The sequence below is a fragment of the Cetorhinus maximus genome, chromosome 19 (genome assembly GCF_964194155.1).
Source record: "Cetorhinus maximus chromosome 19, sCetMax3.hap1.1, whole genome shotgun sequence".
Classification (NCBI taxonomy): Eukaryota; Metazoa; Chordata; class Chondrichthyes; order Lamniformes; family Cetorhinidae; genus Cetorhinus; species Cetorhinus maximus.
In genome coordinates, this window is record NC_135897.1 from 50346349 (window position 1) to 50367948 (window position 21600).

Consider the following 21600-nt stretch of genomic DNA (forward strand, 5'->3'; position numbering starts at 1 on the left):
CTAGTCTCTCTTTTTAGCGGAGGGGCTCCTCCCCCCTCCACTAGAGGATTGAGATGCTACTCTGAAATTCTAGACCTGTTTCTGGCTGGGGTGAGCAGCCATGGTGCTTGACCCTTTTATGCAAATATACCCATCCCCTAAATTTCAGATAGAATTGACACTGGAACAGACATGGTTGGCTGAAGTTCTGCTGCACTCCTGAGGGGCCTAACTAGAATTTCCAAGCTCTAATCATGTGGTGTGCATGGCAACCAGCATACCTGAAGAATGGGCCAGATGGAGAATGAAGAAAGGAGTAGGGAGGCAGAAAATTAAATGGTCTGTTGGATTAACATCCTCAATGTCACAGTAAAGAATTGTTGATTACTCCTTATGAGTAGCTGTTGACTTTTCATAGCTCCAGTAAGTAGAGTGCTGCCATAAAAAGGAAAAATACATTGTGACAAAAATACGTTTGATAGTTTAGCTTTGGTGAGAACTGATGGAAGAACAAGTTCTTTTTGGTTCCAGCACTGAGGTTAGAAGATTTGTAGCCTTAGAACCTAGTCATTCTGTGACATGGTGAGTCTATTTAGTGCAGTGGTCAAGAGGAGGTGGATAGTTCTTGTGAAGTTAAAAGCTAAACTGTCAAGTGAATTTAATTTGTAATTTTATGTTTCAATTGAATGTTGCTGACCAAGTCTCTCAACCATGATTTATAAGGACTTGGAAAAATGCAGGACTGACAAAGAGCCAAGTCTGACTAACTGATCACAAAAGTGAATTCTTCTCAAGTGCCCATACCCTCAATGCTCAATCCAATTCACTCTCAAACGTTTCTAGACTAACTGAGTCCAACGCCATCCTGGGCAGTCTATGCCATGTCCGCATCACCCTTTGTGTAAAATAGTTGTCTTGATGTGCTTCTGATGAGCGCATACCAGTCAAATGTTCAGTAAGTGGAACCCTTTCCTGTTAATGAACATCAGGGGCTGCTGTCATGGAGCTCTCAAAGCCACATGAATGAACCCTGTACTCTAGGGAAGTCTGAGATAGCTGCAAAGCCCAGAAATCTAGCAGCCTGGCTAGCTTTATCGAGGGTTAACTTCACATAATGATGAGCCTTACTGTAGAGGGCATCTGTCACCTTGATACATATATGTGCTGAGGGCTGTGAGATGCTGCGTAGGTCCCCTGTGAATTCCTGGAACGATCCGCAAGCAAAACAGTTGAGTGTGGCGTTATATTTGCAGAATGTGGCAAATATGATCTACCACATCTCTTGACAAGTGCAGATGTGTGCAGAGTTGTCTTTCACTCATCCCCAGATAGGAAAATTGCCTGTGTGGAATGGGTCTAACCTCCTGATCCTCTGAGTGTTGCTGGGGTTCCCCTGGACCTCAGGTCGGGCCTCCTCTCAAAGCTCCACCAAGTGGACCGGGCCCCTTCTCTGCCTTCTCAATCGGATCACTGCCATCAAGAAGGCAGCATTGAGTGCAGGCTCCATTATTCAATCCTCCTCCTCCCTGTGGACTGGCAGATGCACCACATTAATGAACGCTGACCTTATATCATAGATCTCCCACTCGCAAACAGAAAGCCAATGTCATGCCCAAGAGCTGCGTCTGTGCTACTAGCTTTTCACCGATACAGCTTTGCAGCTGAGGAACAAACTCACAAATCTAGGTGACCAAGATGCCAACCCTGGTACTTCTCAATCCCACAGAGGTTGGAAGAGGTTTGGATACATTCATGAAATGTGCCCCTCATCCTGCCTTTTTTATTTTGAGACCAACTTCGATCTTCCCCCGTCAGTGCAATCTCTGATCTGGTACGCTGATCAAACTCGTCTTGCACTTCAGCAATGACTGGATGCCCTTTGGCCTGTTCTGCATGCCAATTTGAGAAAGCACATTAGAGGATTTCACTGATGATCTGGCAGATATGCAACAACTGTGCCTCCTTAATAGTTGCCTGCATTTTCATTCCCACATACGCCGCTGTTAAAGCTCAAATGGAGCAACTGTATTGTGAAGCCAATGACTCCTGCAATCTCTTGTTAATGTGCACCAAAAGGCAATGGCTCCAATTACAACTTCTCGAGGAAGTCTTCCTCTTTTCTCTCGGTTCTGACTCTATTTCAATGTTGTGACTCTAAGCAGTTAGAGGGTGCCGCCTGAAAGGGCCCCTTAGCCCAGCTGCGGGCTCCTCCCACACTGTCTCAGACCCCTCCTGTGCAGATTCTTTTCCAGTTTCGATTTCAAACTGCACAACAACTTCGGGTTTTCAGGAAGGTGGGCTGCCTTTTTATTTTGAGATCAGCTTCGACCTTCCCCCTGTCAGTGTCTGGGTCCCTCCAATTATCCTGAAACCTCATGATGTGCAGGTTATTTTCTAGCCTTTCTCAGTGACCCAGTATCCCATTGTAATTGTGGTGGACATTCCTGCCCTCGCCCCTGAACCCATCACTGTTGATGACCCTATGCCCCATGTGGACCTCACCGTTCCCCATTTCGAGGCTGGTGCACGGTGACATACAGAGGAGAAACCCCCAGGAGATCTTCAAATACCCCCCCTTATAATGTTTTCCCCATTTACAGGCTGCAGATGCCTCCCCTAACCATGACCTGTTGCCCAGTACAAGCCAGGCAACCCCATTGCCACCGACTGTAAGACTGTGACCATGCCCTGCACACCAAGCTGTGTCTTATCCCAATTGAGCATACAGGCCTTGTCCCTTCCTGGACCAGGACAATGACATGTGTGACAAAAATGGCCCACAAAGCCCCAGGACAGCCTTTAATCTCTCACCTTGACTGTGAAGTCCACAAAGCCCAGGACTGCCTATAATCCCTCATTCTGACCTCTTGACCCCAGACCAGAGGCAATGGCTGTCAATGAACTCTCCTGTTCCATCATGACTGATCACAACACAGTCTCCCTCCCACCCACCCATGAGTCTCTGTGCAACCCATTCGTCTTGTGCCACACTAACACAAATCCCCCCCACCACCCCACCCCTCCTATTCCAGAGGCTGCGTGCATCTCTTCCTATTCATACAGTTCTATGCCCATCCACCACAACCTATGTCTGCATTCTAGTCTTCCGTGTCGGGCTCCAGCATCCCACCCTTGGTCTCCACTCTGCCTGCCATCGCCCTCCGCCCTCCCAACCCCACCATACCCCATTGTCCCCCATGTCTCTGTCATCCATCCACCCCCCTTCAAAGCCTACCATGCCTCATTGACTCCCATGTCTCCGTCATCCTTCTCCCCCTTCCAAACCCACCATACCCTGTTGAGCCTCACGTCTCTTTCATCCTTCCCCTACACCCCCCCACACCGGACTCAATGCTGGTCTTTGTTTCAGAGTGCAGCACTGCCTGAGGGCCGCTGCACACACTGAGTGTTGCCCTCCTGGATTACAGAGGCACCCACCAGGAGCAGACCAACCCTACACCAACACCAGTGTGGCGTTATATTGCCATTGCTGAGAAACCAAAGCAGCGCTTCTGCTAGTAGGCTTTGAATGTAGCACTCAACTTGAAGTGAGGGCGGACAGCTGCACGCCACTTGTATCCAGTCATGATTTAGACCTGTCTAATTTCCCGCTGGGGTTGCATAAGTTTGGGAGGGGAAGCGTGGTTCTGGTAAGTAGCATTTTGAATGTGCATTCATGACGGGGTAATGCAACATGGCGTTCCTGACATGGATCAGTGGAAAACCCAACCCGCCATCAGCCCACCATGAAAGTGGCGAGAGGAAAATTCCGAACTGATTTCTTGCAGGCGGAAATAGATTTTTGGCGTCTCTCTGAATTTTCTGCTCCTGCCTGGCATGAAACCTGCTGCTGGCAGGACCGGAAAATACTGCCCATTATTCCTGTTCAATTTGTATATTTGCTTCAGGATCTTGCATATTTGAATATTATCTCACCTGGCCTCCAATAAGATATTATAAATCATAAAAACATCATCATAGAAGGAGGCTATTGTGCCAGTGCACCGCTGTGGGAGTGAGTGACATTTGGTGCTGACTTGAGTTTGTACATTGGACTCTGCCATCACCTCCCCCTCTGAGAGTTTTGTTTTGGTATTAGCACTTTCAGTTCTGAATCAGAATATTGTGGTTTCGATCATTAGTACCTCATGTAGCGCAAAATCTAGCCAAATGCAGTACTGGGGAAGTATGGTGTTGGTAGTGACAGATTTCAGATAAGATGTAAAAGTGAGGCCTTGTCTGTCTAATCAGGTAAAAATAAGATTCATGCTACTATTCAAAAAGCTAAGGTTTTCCCAAGTATTCTGTGCAACATTCTCTTTACAACCAAGTCCATCAAAAACAGATTATTTTGTGGTATGTTCATGAAAGGTCTTGAATATTTTCTTCAAGTATCTGTCACAGTTTTAAGGTTTATAAGATTATATTCTGGTACTGTGTCTTTAACTTAAGGTAAAATTGAAGGGGGTCATGTGACCTGTTCTGAAGCCTGCCTGACAGCAGGTCTGGAAGCTTCATTGTTAAAATTTAAAGGGAGCCTAGGTTGTTTTATTGGGAAGAAGGGGCAATGTGTTTGCACTGGGTAACAATGGCAGCAGCTTGTGTGCTAACAGTGGATAGACCATGTGTCTCCAAAGCCCAATAAAAGTGTTGAGAATGTTGAATTGTAAACAGTTGTGCTGTCAACTGCCCATTTAATTCATATTAGAATAGAGTTTAGTCTAAAGAATAGCTGATTAACATTCCTACCTGGATACAAGGCCCATGTGATGCACTTTGTGATGATGATGCCATGACTAAAGGCTAGAATGCAAGTACAGCAAGTAATTAGGAAAGCTAATAGAAAGTTCTCATTTACTGTGAGCGGAATTGAATACAAAAGTAGGGAGGTTATGCTTCAGTTGTACAGGGCACTAGTGAGACCGCATTTGGAGTACCATGAACAGCATTGGTCACGTTATTTAAGGAAGGATGTAAGTACATTGGAAGCAGTTCAGAGAAGGTTTACCAGACTAATATCTGGAATGGGGGGGTTGGCTTATGAGGAAAGGTTGGACAGACTAGGCTTGTATCCATTAGAGTTTAGAAGAGTAAGAGGCAACTTGATTGAAACATGAGGGGTCTTGACAAGATGGATGTGGAGAGGATGTTTCTAGAACTAGGGGTCACTGTTTAAAAATCAAGGATCGCCCATTTAAAACAGAGATGAAGGAACATTTTTTCACTCAGAGGGTTGAGTGTCTTTGGAACTCTCTTCCTGAAAAGATGATGGAAGCAGAGTCTTTGAAAATTTTTAAACCAGAGATGGATAGATTCTTGGTAAGCAAGAGGGTGATAGGTTGTTGGCGGTAGGTGGGATGCAGATTTCTGGTTTCTATCAGGTTACCTATGATTTATTAAATGGCGGAGCAGGCTTGAGGGCTGAATGGCCTACTCCTGCTCCTTGTTCAAATGATGGGCTTTGAGATGGGAAGGGTACAGAGGAAACCATTGTATTATTGGTTACAGGCTTTCCTAAAATATGATTTAACATCACAGATTAGCTTGCTAGGGTCTGGGAGAGAGAACAACTGGAGGCCAAAAGTCTCCATGGTTCACTGTGCAGGAATGTGGGTGGGAGCTTGTGCTCAGATTGGAGAGACCAAATTCATGAGGAGTTAAAACGCGGCTGAAAGATTTGCCTAGCTTTAGCTAGAGGGAGAAGTCTCCAGGGAAACTCAGACCGTAAAAGACAGTTCTGGAGTTAAAAGTTTCCAGGCTGGGAAAGGAAAAGAGCGGAAATAAACCTTTGGAAGCTAAGAATCATTTTGGACTAATTCTGGGAGAATTCAACAGGTGGAATTTTTCGTGCCTGCTGGCATTGGTGGTGATCAGCGGTGTCAGTGGACAATATGGTATAATCGGTTTTACAACAGCAGGAAACCAGTTCGCGATCATCAACTCAGCCCGCCAACGGTGGGCCGCGATTCCCGCTATTGAACATCGGGAACCTCATTGTAATACATCAGCATATCATTATCAGGCCAGCCCATCGGAATCATTTCCACCCCCCCACCCCACCCGACTCCAATTGGATTGTCCGTCCACATCGGTGGGAAAGCACGCCAATATGTTTCACAACAGCACATAGGCGACATGCACTTGGCAGCCTGCAGTTTGAGGGGAACTCGGAGGTGAGTACACAGTAACGTTGTGCAGCACTCGCCAGGGTTGCCTGCTGGACTTCAAGCTTGAGGGGTGCAGGGGTGTCAGGGTGCCATTGAGGCGACTTGTCGGGGGCAAGGGCCTGACGTTGAACATAGTGCACAAGTATTTGGGGTGGGGTGTAGTGTGGGCAAGGGAAGCGGCCACGCATTAGCGAAATCTGAATAAAGTGACCATTCCTCTGCAACTGAGACAGTTCAGGCGCAGCCACATTTATATGAGTGGGGTTGGGATTCTAGCTTATCTGCCCACTCGCGCAATGCAGCGGCATCAAAGTGACACCAAGCGCTCCAAAGATTTTCACCCCCCGCATTCTCAGCCCCTTACAATGTCAGCATCCTGGTTTAGACCAGTCTCCCCCATGGTTCAAGCTAACAGTGCAGCTTTGCAGTGTTGGTTAGGAGAATGCCTGCGCCTGAGCTGAGAGCACAGCATGCAGTCCAATGGGCAAAGCTGCCACTAATCAGTTGGGTGGACTGGGGCAGAGGTGGGTAGTGTCTCGGGCAGCCATGCAGTGCACTAATCTCTGGCCATCCAAGTGGTGGCCAGCACTCTCTGGGAATCATTAAGGGTCTTTCACACTTAACCAGGACAGGTTCTTAGTACACCCATGCTAACCACATGTCTCTCTCTTCCATCCTGCAGGAGGAGTACATCAAGATCATGGAGCCTGGTGAGCTCACTGTAAGCTTGATGGCCTACAGAGAGCAAAGACGACGGAGGAGATAGCGACTGAGGTGCCTGGCTGCGCAGAGACAGGAGCAGCAACCTCAGGAAGAAGTGGGGGCTGGGGCTCCTGCACACGTTACTGAAGAGCCACAGTGAGCTGTCACTGGTAGGCGCCTAGTGGCACTTGGGTCTATTCCTGCAGATGACCGAGAACCAGTGTCGCCAAAGACTACGCTTGTCTAGGGAACTTGTTGGGCACCTCTACCAACTGCTGCAGGATTTGGCGCCACGGGGGACATGCAGGGCATTCACTACCAGTGGCCGTGAAAGTGACAACGGCGCTCAATTTCTGTGTCAATGGCTCCTTTTCAGGGCTTCACAGGCTGACCTCTGTGGGATCTCAACAAGCCTCCACCACAAATGCATCCATGTGCTCACAGGTGCCATCTTTGCCAGGGCACGCAACTTTGTGCATTTTACCCGGGACCAGGACAGCCAGGACGCAAGAGCGATTGGATTCACCCAGATCTCGGGTTTCCCACATGTGCAGGGTGTGATCAATTGCACTCATGTGGCACTCGGATCTCCAATGCAACACGCAGTGAACCAGATCAACCGCAAGGGTTCCACTCACTGAACGCGGCTGGTGTGCGACCACCCGAAACACATCCTGCAAGTGTGCGCACGGTTTCCAGGGAGTGTGCATGACGCCTACATCCTCAGTCAGTCACAGATCCCTGGAGACTTCCAGGGTTCAAAGAAGCTGCAGGGTTGGCTCCTCGGGGACAAGGGCTATCCGCAGAGGCTGTGGCTGATGACACCCGTGTGGCGGCCTCAGACTGCAGCAGAGCAACGCTATAATGAGGCTCATGCAGCAGCTCGCAACTTGGTGCAGCAGACCATCGGGATGTTGAAGATGAGGTTCCGGTTCCTGGACCAGTCTGGTGGAGCCCTGCAATATAGTCCACAGAGGGTGTCATGCATCGTTGTCATCTGCTGCGCTCTTTACAACCTGGTGCTGCAACAGGGAGATGGGCTGGCTGAGGAGGAGATGGAGGAGCTGCACCTCTCCTCCGATGAGGAGGACACCGATAGGGATGAGGGTGAGGATGTCCTCAGAGGTAACGATGATGGGGTTGAGGCTCATGCACAGGTTAGACAAGGCAGGCCCGCACAGGAGGTCCTCATAGCTGCTAGATTTGTGGAGGATGATGACAACCTGCAGGGAGGTGACCCCATAGATCCTCACATCGCATCTGTGAGTGTTTGACTCCAGTCTAACTTATGGCAGCGTGAATAACCTCTGTGAGAATGCTCCTGTCCTGTAATAGTTGCTCAATTGCAAGAGGATGATGACAACATGCAGCAAGGACACTCCATAGATTTTCACATAGCCTCTGAGAATGTCTGACCCCTGTCTGGCCGAGGGCAGATCGCTTGTGCCATGGGACCAGGGTCATATCATAGAGATGCAGCCATGAAACTTTAGAAGCATTTGATCCTTTGTCTGCCTTCAGCACCTGACCCCTTAGGAACACAGCCTCGGTGGTTACAGATGCTGAAGAGATGGGGACCAGCCCCTCCTTAATGGTGAGAGAATGAGAGAACTCTGTGGAGTCTGCCCACTACATTCTGGCAGCAATGGCAAGCACTGCCAAGGTGCAGGCATCAGTAATGTTTCCAGGGAGTGGAGGCTGGACCAAAACTTTGGTCCGAAGGCTGAACCAAGCACAGGGAAGAGCCCCTGGACTGAGATACCTGCCATTATCTTGTGCAGAAAGGTTTCACATCTGAGTGACAAGAACTCTGCTCATCAGAACAAGGAGCCACAGGCAGGGAGACATTCTTAGGAGTTTATTGACAATAGTGAACAGTACGTACAAGGGATTAACACCCATGCCCAGGTTGTGCAACTAATTCTCCTTAACTTCTTGTTAATTTAGTTTATTTGGTTGACTCAAAAGAGTTAATTCTCCTTAACTATCCTAACCCTGCTGCTACGTCTTGGTGCTCCCCAGATATCTACAGCGGAGGTGGAGGCAGCCTGCTGACTGCGACGCCCTGTCTGCGATGACCTTGGTGGGCACCCTCTGGAGGGCTGTGACTTGGAGGACCTGGCCTGTTTTCGGGATCCTGCTGTGTGGCAGTGGCCTGTGGAGCTAGAGCCGCTGAGGTTACAGGAAGAGAGGAGTCGGATGGGCTGGACACTCTCGGAGTCACCTGGATGGATGGGCCCGGAGTGTGCACCTGCTGATGCTCCTCCCTATGGGTGCCCGGGAGGTCCAGGCTGGCTCCTTGATGAGCAGGGGTAGCTGGAGTGAGATCGAGCTGCCTGGAACCCATCTGGCGTGCACACTGTTGGAGGCCAACTATGGCATCAGCGATGGAATTGAGCCCACGTAGCAGTGCAGGAGCAAAGTCCTGGACCAAGGTCTCCATGGTGGCCGCCATCCTACCAGTGTTGACCTCAGTGCATTGGCAAGCTGCTACTATCACCTCAGAGTGAAGGCGGACAGACACCTCCATCGTGTCTTTCAATCTGAGGAATGCAGTGGACATCCCTTCCTGATGTTCCCGAGCTTGCCTTTGCAGCTCCAGCAACTGTGACATGACCCAGTCCAGAAGCTTGTCACCTGACTCGGACTCAGCAATGTTCTGGCCTCCAGCAGTCCTCTATGTGCCAGAAACCTGGGAAGTCCCTGCCTCCACCTGCTCTGGATCAGAAAGTGCGATGTGCTCACCAGATTGTGATTCCTGGCTTATTCTAAAGCTGGGTCCCACCAAGGTGTGTGTCTCTGCGCTGGTGGAGGGCGTGGGTGAGCGCTGTGATGGGACCTCAATGAGGGTCCCTCCAGATTCCTCTTCAGAGGTTTCTTTGGGGCTTGATTCAAGGCCCTGGTTCGTGGACTCGGTCGGCTGTTTGGCACATGTGCCTGCGAAAGCTACGAGTAATAATTATTGTATGGCAGTGGCCTGTGAAACAGGATACATCACTCACAGCATGGTTGTCTGATGGACGTTGCACTGCTGGACTCTTACTTGCTAGGGCACCACCGACCTCACCATCAGCACAGGACCGGTCCAGATCGTCACCAGCCAGCTGGATGGCTCTGTTTTCAAAATCCGTGAGGACCTTGATTTCAGGCATTTCGTCACTGGTCTGCGACCTCCCCCTCTTGTGTGCCAGTTTGTCCTACATGAATAGAAATGGAGAAAGTGTAAACAGGACGCCTGCCACGCCAAATCATAAGTATGCCTGACCTGTGTGGGTGGTGAGTGGTCCCATGGACGGGATGAGGACAATGATGGTGAGTGTGAGAGAGTGAATGGTGATGTTCCTTGAACCGGCAGTAAATGAGGGCCCTGGGGGTGTGTGATGGGTTTGTGAGTGTGTGAGTTGAGGGTGATGAGAAGAGTAATTTTGTCTGGCAGAACGGAGGAGATCATTCATCCTCTTGCAGCACTGGGTGGCTGTCCTCTTTTGAAGGGCGTTCACACTGACCACTGCTGCCACCGTCGGGTTAGTGCTGTTGCTGCCCATCCTGTGGCCAGAGCGGGAGTAGAGGGCATCTCAGCGGGCTTCCATGGCATCCAAAAGGCGCTTGAGGGATGAGTCGCTAAACCTGGGGGCTGCAGTCTTCTTCAGTTTCAGGGTCCATGTCATCCATGCAGCAGTGGTGGCCTGGAAGCTCTGAGATGTGTGCTTGCGACTGGACTTTAAATATGGCGCCCAGCGTGATGCAGCAGCAGGGTGATGGCGGGTGGGCAAATGAGAGCCCACCCACCTTGGAAATGGCGTGTTTCCCAGGAATGCATAAATAATGTGGCAGGTTTGGGACGTGAAAACCCGCCATCGGGTAAAAATGTTGCTTCCCGCCCACTACCGCATTTAGTACAAATCTGCGATGATTCCGCCCAATATCAACTTAAAGGACAGTGTAATCTATACCTGACAGAGACTTCTCTCAGTTAAAAGTTCTGTCCTGTGTTTAAAGTATAAGTTGCCTATAGAAATAGTGTTTAGTCAATAGTGCTTTAGCCTGTTTGTTACAGTAAATGTCTTAATATGTGCAATCTTGTGTCATCTGTTCAGCTATTAACTGGAAGTTTAAATTTCTTTTTAAAAGTTACTGGTATATATGAGGATTGTAACATATTTAACTAATCCCCTGTTCATTAGTATTAATTGACTTCAACACTCACTTATGGTGAGGCATTCTAAATTATAATAGCCTTTTGTTTTAGCTGTCTTAGGTTCTAGTGAATACCATCCCAGATTTTCAAGTCTGTTAACATAATTCAACAGTTTTTTGAAATAAAAACAGAGAATGCTGGAAAAATCAGCAGGTATGACCCTTCTTCAGATGGACTCATACGGACTCGAAACGTTAACTCCGTTTCTCTCTCCACAGATGCTGTCACACCTGCTGAGTTTTTCCAGCATTTTCTGTTTTTCAGATGCTGATTTCCAGCATCCGCAGTATTTTGCTTTTAATAGTTTTTTGAACTTCCTTGGAGTATTTCTTTGATATCTTCAATTCTCATTCAGCACTTTCACCCTTCAGTGATGTTGGAAAGGAAGTTCCATATTTGAAAGACATGTGTTGGTGAAAAGGGAAGGCAGGGATATGTGTGTAAAGCATAAGAGCATAAAAGAAAAAAAACTGCTGGGATCAGATCAGCTGTTTCCAGTTGCATTTATTTAAAAATGCATCTCCAAAATACTCACAAAAACATTTGCATTTAGAGATTAAAACCAAAGTGTTTAGCAAATACTTCAGTTGACCAAGTGACAATCGAAAGCAATTTTAAATCTTGTACATATTTTAATTATTTGGTTGCATTAACTCTACAGAAGAGCTTTTTGTATGAGTTTGTGTAAATGAGAATGTTAGAATCACAGTCACATCATCACAGTTAATAGTGTTTTGTGTAATTTACAAGTTGTCGCCTCTAGATAACACACGATTGACAAATCATTGTTGACCACATGTTCTCTGAAGGGAAAATAAAGATGCGAGTTTGAAAGTAATATTTAATTACCTTTTTTACCCATCATGGTCACAATAGGAGTGTAACCATTTGATTCAGCCCCCTTGGATTGAGGAGGGATTCTTACCCTTAACTCAGCAAACCCTTGCTCAAAAACCCTTGTTTATGACATCCCTGTAAACAGTTTCCTTACCCTTGCTTGTAATGGTTCTACAGGTTATAGAATGACAGGTGGCAGCATGACTGTATCTCTGCCCCCAGCAGCCTGGACTCTTCTGCCCATTAAAATGAATGGGTGTAAAATCTTCGGCTGTGATTCCATAAGTGGGAAACCTTCAGGAGAAAAGTGGAATTCCAACCTGAAATAAATTGCATCATAATTGATCAGAATATTAACCTCCATAAGTGCCATTAATGCAGTGTTTTGATCCATGGCCAGTAGTTATTGCAGATCTTTGTAGCTGGAACAGGTATATAAAGAAACGACGCAATGCATAACAGACAAGTTAAAATTTAAGCCAGATTTCAGAGCACCAAAGTCAACCCTGCAAGCTCTATTTAGAATGTAATTTGATGGCTGTGACCTTCACTAGTCTTGGACTATCTGTACTTGATTATGTAGATGATAAGTAATTACCTCTTTATCCTCATTTTTCCTGCAAGCATTCTTGTTTTTCTTCCTTCTGTTTAGCCTTTCTTCATTCCTTACATTCTCCTCCTCTCTTTCTTTCCTTACTCCTTCATTTTATCTCGCCCTTTCACTCATTCCTTCTCTCTCACCCTTCTCTCTCTCATTTCACTAATTCCTTCTCTCTTTCCTTATGTCTCCTTTCTTCTCCATCTCTCTCTCTTTCACCTTGCTTCTCCCTCTCCTTGCTTCTCAGTGCCTCTCTGCTTCTTTCTCTCTCTCCAATTAGGAACATAAGAACATAGGAGATAGGAGCAGGAATAGCCATTTGGCCTCTTGAGCCTGCTTCACCATTCAGCTAGATCATGACTGATCTCCTACCTCAACACCATTTCCTTGCAGTGTCCCATGTTGCTTGATATCTTTTGCTTTCTAATGTTATGATATGGCAGGTGGGCTGACCAAATCCCAAAGGGAAATTGGTCAAGCTATCACAGTGATTTGCAATTTGTATTTTTATTAAGAGAAGGTATGTGTACTGAAGTCAGAAGTAAAGATTCCATTACCACTTTTGGAGATTTTAAATATTAAATTGAAACATTTACTAACAGAAGTAAAGGAAACTTAAATATACAAGATTATAGTTGCACAGTTAAATTTAGTCGTACAACATTTCCGGAAAGATTTCTACTTGGCTATTCTCACAAATAAACACCCTTATCTATAAAACATCCAATAATATTACTGCAAGGCACCCACTGTTGCTATTGGGAAGGCATCTCACAGGGCTTCTTTCTCTCTCTCACTTGACAATGGAGATACAAGGCTTGTAACAAAACCTTTCTTTCTAGAACAACCAGGCACTTCTCCAGGGTGGCTAAAGGTTGCTTCCTTCACATCTGTATTCGCACTGCACACTCCTTAAGATCTCACATGGCCACACACCATACAGTTTTGAATTCTTTCTCAAGTGTAGTTTTTTCTCTTTTATCTTTAATCCCATTGTTCTTAACTTTCTTTGGAAGTTAGCTTTCACAGAATATCAAAATGTTTCATGTTATCTTTATGGCCTCTACTTTCAGGAAATATAAACTTAATAACTTTGCTTTATTAATGTATGACTTTTGCCAGTTGTAAAGCTTCTATTTTCTCTCGTTGAAATTCAACAGCTAAAAATTCAACTCCTCGTTTATCTCATAATGCAAATTCCTATTCATGTATTTACTTGTATCCCATCTTAGCTTGTCCATTTCCACTTCAAAATGCCTGCTTTTACACCTTGCAGTTTGACTGTCTTCAGTTTAAATATATCAATCATACACACATACACAAGCACACACACAGCCCCACAAGCCTGCTTCACAGTACCGCACATTAATATTGGAAAAGTGATATTTTCTTTACACTAACCTCCTATTTGGGACCTTATCGAAAGTCTTCTGAAAACCCAAGTACCCCACATCCACTGGTTCCCCCTTATCTATTCTGCTAGTTACATCTTCAAAAAATGAATAGGTTTATCAAACATGATTTCTCTTTCATAAATCCATGTTGATTCTGCCCAATCCTGCCATTATTTTCTAAGAGTGCAATTATCACATCCTTTATAATAGATTCTATTATTTTCACGACTGTTGATATCAGGCTAACAGGTCTGTAGGTCCCCATCTTCTCTCTCCCTCCTTTCTTAAATGGTGGGTTATATTTGCTACCTTCCAATCTGCAGGAGCTGTTCCAGAACCTATAGGGGAGAATTTTCTCCACGTTGGGTGGGCTGGGCGGGAGCTGGCGCAGGCGGGCACGCAGATGATCACCGCCCGCGCCACCATTTTACGTGGACAGGCCAATTAAGGCCCACCCAGCGTGTCGCACACCCGGAAGCGCTCAGCGCTACCTGTGCGGGCGGGGGGGAGGAGGGAGAGTCGGGGCCTGCGCTCTTTTGCACAGACACGCGAAAGAGTGCAGAAATCTCCATGAGGCACAGAAATCTCCTCAGGGAGATTACTTTTAATTATGAAAACATTGAAAAAAGGAATGAAAAAAATTATCCAGACATGTCCCCTCATGTGACAGTGTCAATGAATTTTAATAAAAATTTTTATTAAACTTTTAAACCCTTCATGAAACCTCATCCCACCCGTGGATGATGTTCCATGAAAATGCGAAGCCCGCCAACCTTAAGGTTGGACGGGCAGCCCTGACAATGACTTTAATGAGGTGATTAATGGCCTTAACAGGCCTTTGGCTTTGAAATAAAAACAAAAAACTGCGGATGCTGGAAATCCAAAACAAAAACAGAATTACCTGGAAAAACTCAGCAGGTCTGTTGAAGTGTCATGAGGACTCGAAACATCAACTCTTTTCTTCTCTGCCGAGTTCTGTTGAAGGGTCAAGAGGACTCGAAACGCCAACTCTTTTCTTCTCCGCCGATGCTGCCAGACCTGCTGAGTTTTTCCAGATAATTCTGTTTTTGTTTTGCTTTGACTTTGAAGATTGGAATAACGCTCGCCCGACGTCACTGTGTGTCATTTTATGCATCGGTGTGCGGAGCCCCCTTCCCCCACACGCTGACCAGAAGATTCTGCCCATAGAATTTTGGAAGATGAACATCAAGGCATCTGCCATTTCTGCAGCCAACTCTTTCAACACTCCAGGATGTAGATCATCAGGTCAGGGATTTATCAACTTTCAATCCCATTAATTTCTCGACTTTTTTACTAATGCTAATTTCTTTTAGTTTCTCATTCTCGCTAGTCTCTTGGTTCTCTAGTATTCCTGGAAGTTTTTTTGTATCTTCCTCTGTGAAGACAGACACAAAGGGTGGAATCAAAGTGTTTGTCTAATTTCTCTTCCATTTCCCTATTCCCTGTTATAAATTCTCCTGTCTCTACCTGTAGTAGGCACACATTTGCCTTTGCTACTCTTTTCCTTCTTATATACCTATAGAAGCTTTTACTTGATAAGCTTGATAAAACTTATTTGATAAAACTTGAAGTTTTTATGTTTCTCACCAGTTTACTTACATTTTCTGTTTTCTCCTTCCTTATCAGTTTCTTGGTCCTCCTTTGCTGGATTCTAAAATACTCCCAATCCTTAGGCATACTGCTCTTTGGCAACTTTATAAGCCTCTTCCTTTGATCTAATACAATCTTTAACTTCTCTTGTTAGCCATGGTTGGATCAGATTTCCTTCTGGGTTTTTGTGCCTCAAAGGAATGTAAATTTGTTACGAACGTACGAGCATACATATGAATATATGAATTAGGAGCAGGAGTAGGCCACTCGGCCCCTCGAGCCTGCTCTGCTTTTCAATAAGATCATGGCTGACCTGGTTATAACCTCAACTCCACATTCCTGTCTACCCCTGATAACTTTTCACCCCCATGCTTATCAAGAATATATCTATCCCTGCCTTAAAAATATTCAAAGACTCTGCTTCCACCACCTTTTGAGGAAGAGAGCTCCAAAGACTCACTACCCTCTGAGAGAAAAAAATTCTCCACATCTCTGTCTTAAATGCGTGTCCCTGTATTTTTATGCAGTGACCCCTAGTTCTAGATTCTCCTACAAGAAGGAATTCACCAAGGCTCCTTTGACAGCACCTTCCAAACCCATGACTGCTATCATCTAGAAGGACAAGGACGGCAGATAGATGGGAACATCACCACCTGGAAATTCCGCTCCAAGTCACTCACTATCCTGATTTGGAAATATGTTGCCGTTTCGTCACTGTTGCTGGGTGAAAACCCTGGAACTCGTTTCCTAATAGCAATCTGGGTGTACCCACACCAAATGGACTGCAGCGGTTCAAGAAGGCAGCTCACCACCACCTTCTCAAGGGCAACTAGGGACGTGCAATAAATGCTGACCCAGCCAGCGAAGCCCACATCCCATGAGTGAACAAAAAAAAGAGGAAACATCCTTTCCATATCCACCCTGTCAAGATCCCTCAGGATTATATATGTTTCAATCAAGTTGCCTCTTACTCTGCTAAATTCCAGTGGTTACAAGCCTAGCCTGTCCAACCCTTTCTTATAAAATAACCCGCCCATTCCAGGTATTAGTCTAGTAAGCCTTCTCTGAACTGCTTCCAACACATTTACATCCTTTCTTATAAAAGGGGACCAGTACTGTACATAATACCCCAGATGTGGTCTCACCAATGCCCTGTATAACTGAACCATAACCTCTCTATTTTTGTAATCGACGCCCCTCACAATAAATTATAACATTCTATTAGCTTTCCTAATTATTTGCTGTACCTGCATTCTAACCTTTTGTGATGCATGCACCAGGACATATAGATCCCTCTGCATTTTAGAACTCCGCAATCTCTCACCATTTAGATAATATGCTTCTTTTTTATTCTTCTTGCCAAAATGGACAATTTCACATTTTCCCACATTATACTCCATTTGCCAGATCTTTGTCCACTCATTTAACCTATATATATATACATCCCTTTGTAGCCTCATTATGTTCTCTTCACAGCTTACTTTCCTACCTATCTTTGTGTCATCGGCAAATTTAGCAACTGTACCTTTGGTTCCTTCATCCAAGTCATTTATATAAATTGTAAAAAGTTGTGGTCCCAGCACTGATCCCTGTGGCACACCACTCATTGCATCCTGCAAACCAGAAAATGACCCATTTATGCCTACACTCTGTTTCCTGTTAGCTAGCCAATCTTCTATCCATGCCAATATGTTACCTCCTACACCTTTTATTTTATTTTCCATAATAACCTTTGATGTGGCACCTTATCAAATGCCTTCTGTAAATCCAAGTACAGTATGTCCACAGGCTCCCCTTTATCCACAGCACATGTTACTCATTCAAAGAACTTCAATAAGCTGGTTAAACATGATTCCCCTTTCACAAAACCATATTCACTTTGCCTGATTACCTTGAATTTTTCTAAGCCCTGCTATAACGTCTTTAATAATAGCTGTTAACATTTTTCCTATGACAGATGTTAAGCTAACTAGCCTGTTTTCCTTCTTTCTGATATATTTTTGAATAAAGGAGTTACATTCGCTATTGTCCAACCCATTGGAACCTTCCCCGAATCTAGGGAATTTTGGAAAATTAAAGCCAATTCACCAACCCTCTCACTAGCCACTTCTTTTAATGTTGTAAACCATGTACTAATTCTTTAAATGCCAGTCATTACCTGCCTGCTGTCGTACCTTTTAATTTAATTTCCCTAACTACCACAGCTGATTTTTAGACTGAACTACATCACTTTCAAACTTAACGTAAAATTCTATCATATTATGGTTACTCTTCCCAATAGGCTCCTTTACAATGGGATTATTAATTAAGGTTTTCTCATTGCACAATACTAGATCTAAAATAGCCCATTCTCTCATTGGTTCTCTAGAACTGTATGTTGAGGAACCATCGCATACACATTCCAGGAATTTGTCCTCCAGAGTATTAATGCTAATTGGTTTACCCAGTCAATATGTAGATTGAATTCCCTCATGATTACTGTTTTACCCTTGTTACATGCACCTTTAATCTCCTGATTTATACTATGCCCTACATTACCACGACTGTGTGGTGGCCTATAAATAACTCCTGCCGATGTTTGCTGCCCTTTGCTGTTTCCTAGCTCCACCAAAACTGATTTTACATCTTGATCAAAAACAGAATTACCTGGAAAAACTCAGCAGGTCTGGCATCTTGATCTTGATCCTTCAACCCAAGATCCTCTCTCACTGATGTATTGATCTCACCCTTTATTAACAGCGCTACTCCACCTTCTTTTCCATTTTGCCTTTCATTCTTAAAGTTGAATACCCTTGACCATTCAATTCCCAGCCCTGGTGACCCTGCAGCCATGTCTCCATAATGGCATATAGATCATACTTATTTACTTCTATTTGTGCCTTCAATTTATCTACCATGCAGCGAATGCTGTGCACATTTAGAAAGAGTGCCTTTAATTCTGAAATAAAAACAGAAAATGTTGGAAAAGCTAAGCAGGTCTGGCAACATCTGTGGAGAGAGAAACAGAGTTAACATTTCGAGTCCGAAGCTCTGAAAAAGAGTCATACAGACTCGATACGTTAACTTTGTTTCTCTCTCCATAGATACTGCCAGACCTGCAGAATTTTGCCAGCATTTTCTGTTTTTATTCCAGATTTCCAGCATCTGCAGTATTTTGCTTTTATTTTAGTGCCTTTAATTCTGTCGTCTTATTATTTTCACAGCCTCTAGCCTTATCTGCTGGTGCACTCTTAAGTTTGTACATTCTGTCCCTTCCTGCCACAATCAAATTATCAAGTCCCTTATTGCTACCTTGCTCACTTGTCCTGTCCTCTCTCTTGAATTTATCACATATTTCCTCACTTGATCCCCCTCCCCCACTATTTAGTTTAAATCCCCTCTACTGCCCTAGTTGTATGGTTAGTGGGGAGATAATGGCGTGGTGGTAATGTCACTGGACTAGTAATCTGGAGGCCCAGGCTAATGCTCTGGGGGCACGGGTTCAAATCCCAACATGAAATTTGAATTCAAGTAATAAATCTGGAATTAAATGCCAGCCTCAGTAATGGTGACCATGAAACTATCATCCACTATTATAAAAACCCATTTGGTTCACTAAAGTCCTTTAGGGAAGGAAACCTGCCATCTTACATGTGATTCCAGACCCACAGCAATGTGGTTGACTCTTAACTGTTCTCTGAAATGTCCACACTAGCCACTCAGTTCAAGGGCAGTTAGGGATGGGCAACAAATGCTGGCCTTGTCAGCAATGCCCACATCCCATGAAAGAAAAGTAAAATAAAAACTCACCAGAACACTGGTCCCAGCACGGTTCAGGTGAAGGCTGTCCCAACGGTACAGCTCCTACTTTCCCCAGTACTGGTGCCATTGCCCCATGAATCGAAACCCATTTCTTCCACATCAATCTTTGAGCTACGTATTTAACTCTCTAATCTTATTTACCCAACTCCAATTTACTCGTGGTTTACATAATAATCCAGAGTTTATGACTTTTAAGGCTCTACTTTCTAATTTAGCACCTTGCTGCTCATTCTCTCTAAGCAGAGCCTCTTTCCTAGTCCTGCCTATGTTGTTGGTACCTATGTGGCTCACGACAACTGGACTCTCCCCTTCCCACTGCAAGTTCCTGTCCAGCCCAGGGTAGGTGTCTCAAATCCGGGCACGGGGCTGGTGACTGAACTCACGCTTTCGGCTTATACAGTCCCTTCCAACCACTACATTTCTATTGACTCCCCCCTCACCCCCCCCAACCCTCACCGAGAAGCTTCCTATACTCAGTGCCATGGTCAGCTAGCTCATCAACCCTGCAGCCCCTGCTTTTGTCCATTCAGGCTGCAAGAACCTTGAACCTTGGACAATTGGACAATTGCAAGGGCTGAGGCTTCTCCACTTCTACCTTTTCGATCCCCATACCTGCCTCACTCAAAGTTACACTCCCCTGTCCCTGACCATGGACTAAACCAGGCGACCCTCTCTGGCCTCCTTGAACAAAGTGTCTAGTGTCGCAGTATCTGCAGCTCGGCCTCCATCTCAATGACCCTGAGTCAAAGTTACTTCAGCCGTGCTTAATTCATTAGTTATTTTACTGATTAAATTTTAATTAATGTCTATAGTCCCACCTGTGCTTGTATTCTTAGATTTCAATAGATGTTCTATGTACCCTTGTTCTCTCTTCCTCGTTTCTTTCTCTCTCTTGCCTTCCTTTGTCATCTCTCTTTCCTCTCTATGGCTTTTTAAAATCTCCATCCCTCATTTCTCCCTCTTTCTGTTCACTTATTCTAGTACTTAAAAACTGGGGACTCCTTACCTCCGTCAGTCATTGCATCCTCCTACAATTTACAGGGTTTTAAAGCTTACCATCGCTTTATCACTACTGGCAGATTTATTTTGCCTTCTGTTAATTTAACATTAGAATCCTGCACTTAGATACTTGCTCGTGCACCTAGATTTGTCATGAAATCAAAATTACTTTCTTGATTGTTTCATTCAGACATTTGTTTCACGCTATAACTACTTGAGCTTTGAGACCCAATAAAAGTAATTGCTGGAGAGCCCTGCATAGATGGTCACCGTTTTCAATCATATGAAGAAAAATATTAACTGTGTTTGTAGTTTAATTTAAGGAAAATTTGTTGCAATTTTGGTGCTGATCTCATTTAAATAAAAATCTATACACAACGACTGAGTTGCAAGCTTTTCTTTCTTCTTAGCAGTGGTATTATCAGGTTTAGTCTTGGTAATTTTGTTCTAGACTGAGTTTGCAGAAAAGAATTATCTGCAATTTTTCCCTTTCCTGTATCTGCACATTTAAAAATATTTGGCCCTTGAAGCTATTCTTAACTTGATTGATGTAAATGACCTCATTTGAATCCATACTGCCATTTAAACAGTGCATTGATTGTACAGTAATTGGACTGTCCAGCACAAATGCTACTTCAGGGACAAAACATTGAGCAAAGTATTTAGTTTGCATCCCTGAATAGATTTTGATCTTATGTGAAAATGGGGTAATGGCACTGCACTTGAAGGTGACAGCAGTCTCATTTATTATCCACTAATTGAAACCATATTGCATTTAATGGATTGTAGTATTACAATTCAAAGCATCTGATGAATTTTCTGTGAATGAAATAAGGTGTAATTTGGATATGATTGGAGTTTTGGTAATCCAGCAATGATGTATATAAGCGTGAACTGTAGATTTAAATTTGCAATGTAGATTTTCTTGGAATATACTGAATTTGTCCAGCCCTATATTGATGTCATATACCTGTAATGTGTATATCTGTATTTCTTGTAGTATTTATTTCCTAAGTCTCATTAAAGGAAGAAGGTATCACAATTAATGTAATTAATTACAATGATTTAATATTTTGCTTCCTGCCAAGCAAGTTTTAAAATAAAAAGAAACTTAACATTTAGTGACTGTTTTATCATCCTTATTTCTACCTAAAATTGTCAAGACTTCCATTTTCAAAGTGAAATTCTGAGTTGGTGGAATTTCGTATTATGCAGTTTTTCTGATTACAGTCATTTGCATCTAATTAAAAAGCCAACACAATTTGTGAAACATATTTTGAAGCGTATCATAATGCTAGGTGATAATGAAAGTAA

At 44.4% G+C, this 21600-nt stretch overlaps 1 protein-coding gene across 6 annotated transcripts in view; it reads left to right on the top strand.

Moving 5' to 3' along the window:
- The window catches only part of naaladl2 (N-acetylated alpha-linked acidic dipeptidase like 2), a 955971-nt gene that overhangs the window by 90638 nt on the left and 843733 nt on the right, over positions 1-21600 (top strand). Inside the window, exon 1 of one of the 6 annotated variants that reach the window (XM_078563832.1) lies at positions 4135-4230. The exons of 4 other annotated variants lie outside the window; for them this stretch is intronic. The gene's annotated coding sequence lies outside the window, so the exon portion shown is untranslated. One more of the 6 variants, XM_078563829.1, reaches the window with a different exon arrangement.